The 2,381-nt window shown below is 52.3% G+C and overlaps 1 protein-coding gene across 1 annotated transcript in view; it reads right to left on the bottom strand.

Annotated features, from left to right (window-relative positions):
- Positions 1–309, bottom strand: part of ZNF395 (zinc finger protein 395) — a 10,533-nt gene extending 10,224 nt beyond the window's left edge. The window contains 1 exon segment of the mRNA XM_035895413.1: positions 265–309. The gene's annotated coding sequence lies outside the window, so the exon portion shown is untranslated.
- Between the last annotated feature and the right edge of the window lie 2,072 nt (positions 310–2,381).

Below are 2,381 nucleotides of genomic sequence, written 5' to 3'. Positions count from 1 at the left end.
CATAACGTCCTTTTTTTAATTTTTTTTTTTTTTTTTGCCATGGGGCAACATTTTTTCTTATGTACGCAAGCGACCTGACCAAGCAGCTCTGCTCTTAAATCTCCAATATACCCCCACGGAACTTTCTCATCCAGAAGGAGACCAAAAGGACTGGCGGGGGTCACACATAGCAGGTTTGCCTCAAATCTCAGAGCAAAGCTGCGGCAAAGCCCCTCCACCTCACCACAGGAATTAACCACCAGGCCACATTTCCTCCCGCATCACCTTAAAACCTCCCTCTCAGATATCCCAGGCGCCGGGGGTTGGGAACTGCCCTTCCAAGGGCTCAGGGAGTCGATGCAGCGATGTCGGTGCCACCACCGCGCAGAAAGCGGTGCCGAATCTCCGCCACCTCCCCGACGGTCGGCGCACGCCGGTTTCAAGGCAGCGCTTGGCCAGCAGCCAGGGAAGGGGAGGGCAGCGCCAAAGGTGGGAGGCTGCTTCTCATTTCCTTTGGGGTTTCGTTTCGCCTTCCCTTTCCTTCCCCCTCTGGTCCAGGGAGGGCAGCGGGAAGGAGGAGAGAGGCGCGCTTGCAGCTGGGGGAAGGAAAACCCTCCCAAAAGCCAGTTTGCGGAGCCACATCTGCTTCCAGAAGACCTTTGAATGCCGGATCCCATTTCGGCACTCAGCCCATAGCCGAGGGTGACATGCCAACGCCGAAAAATCCTTCCCCCACCGCGTCCCAAAACACAAAGCAAAAAGAGGAGCAAGAGCTGGGAGGGCGTCAGCGGTACAGGCGGAGCCGGGAGGCCACGCTGCCGCCGCGAGCCCTCCCAGCTGTTAGCAATCACGCGCCGCAGGGGTCAGAGCGGGCACAGATCCCAAATTATTTCTTGCTTCAATGCCGGGCGTGTATTTTGGACGGCGCTTTTCCAGTTCTCGCTGGGGAAAAGCGTCAGCCCTTGTGCCTACCGGCGTCGCCACTGCTGCCGGCAGAGCGAAGCCCGGGTGGAAGTTTGGGAAAGCAGACGCCTTGTTTGGCAAATGAGGAACGCTTCTTTTAGTAGGCAGGGAAGGTTGGGGGGCCGCGGCAAAGCGGGGAGGCTGCCCCGGCGCTCACCCCGGGCTGCCGTTTGTCTGGGGTTTGGTGGGAGAAAGGCAGCTCCTGCACCCAGGGTGCTGTGCAAACCAGGACCACCGGCACAACCCCCTCCCCAGAGAACATGCAATTACAGCACACCCCGTTTTTTTGGGAATAAATGCCGGTAGGTTCCCTCGAATCCAGCCTAACTCCTGCCACGGACACCAAGCCACAGATCAGCAACCCGGACTGCAAAGTCCACCCTATACGAGACCCTAAATGCTGCAATAACTGATAACAGACACCAGTTTTTCATCTTCACTCACAGCCCAGAGTTTCCAAAAAGCCTTTTCTCATCCCAAAATGTCCTGAAGCTTTTTACAAACCGCACTCCGGCCCCACGCCTGTCAGCACACGTGACCGGGAAACAAGATATCCGCATGGAGCGGTTTGCAGAGTTTGGGACTTTATTTTGAAAAAAAAAAGGGGGGAGAAGAAAAAAAAAAGGGGGGAGAAGAAAAAAAAAGGGGGGAGAAGAAAAAAAAAGGGGGGAGAAGAAAAAAAAAGGGGGGAGAAGAAAAAAAAAGGGGGGAGAAGAAAAAAAAAGGGGGGAGAAGAAAAAAAAAGGGGGGAGAAGAAAAAAAAAGGGGGGAGAAGAAAAAAAAAGGGGGGAGAAGAAAAAAAAAGGGGGGAGAAGAAAAAAAAAGGGGGGAGAAGAAAAAAAAAGGGGGGAGAAGAAAAAAAAAGGGGGGAGAAGAAAAAAAAAGGGGGGAGAAGAAAAAAAAAGGGGGGAGAAGAAAAAAAAAGGGGGGAGAAGAAAAAAAAAGGGGGGAGAAGAAAAAAAAAGGGGGGAGAAGAAAAAAAAAGGGGGGAGAAGAAAAAAAAAGGGGGGAGAAGAAAAAAAAAGGGGGGAGAAGAAAAAAAAAGGGGGGAGAAGAAAAAAAAAGGGGGGAGAAGAAAAAAAAAGGGGGGAGAAGAAAAAAAAAGGGGGGAGAAGAAAAAAAAAGGGGGGAGAAGAAAAAAAAAGGGGGGAGAAGAAAAAAAAAGGGGGGAGAAGAAAAAAAAAGGGGGGAGAAGAAAAAAAAAGGGGGGAGAAGAAAAAAAAAGGGGGGAGAAGAAAAAAAAAGGGGGGAGAAGAAAAAAAAAGGGGGGAGAAGAAAAAAAGGGGAAAAGAGAAGTGACAAGGATCTACTGGCCCCAGACGGAGCCAAACCCACCCACGACCGAGCCCTCCCGGACAGTAATACAAAACAGGCGCCTCCCCCCAGAGTTTATTCCTAATCCCGCCCCGGTGCTCGCCGCTCGGGTCCCGCCCGCGGCC

The sequence above is a fragment of the Egretta garzetta genome, unplaced genomic scaffold (assembly GCF_000687185.1).
Source record: "Egretta garzetta isolate BGI_Z169 unplaced genomic scaffold, ASM68718v1 scaffold325, whole genome shotgun sequence".
Lineage (NCBI taxonomy): Eukaryota > Metazoa > Chordata > Aves > Pelecaniformes > Ardeidae > Egretta > Egretta garzetta.
Note: the sequence above shows the minus strand (reverse complement) of the source record. Positions and strands in the feature narration are given on the sequence as shown.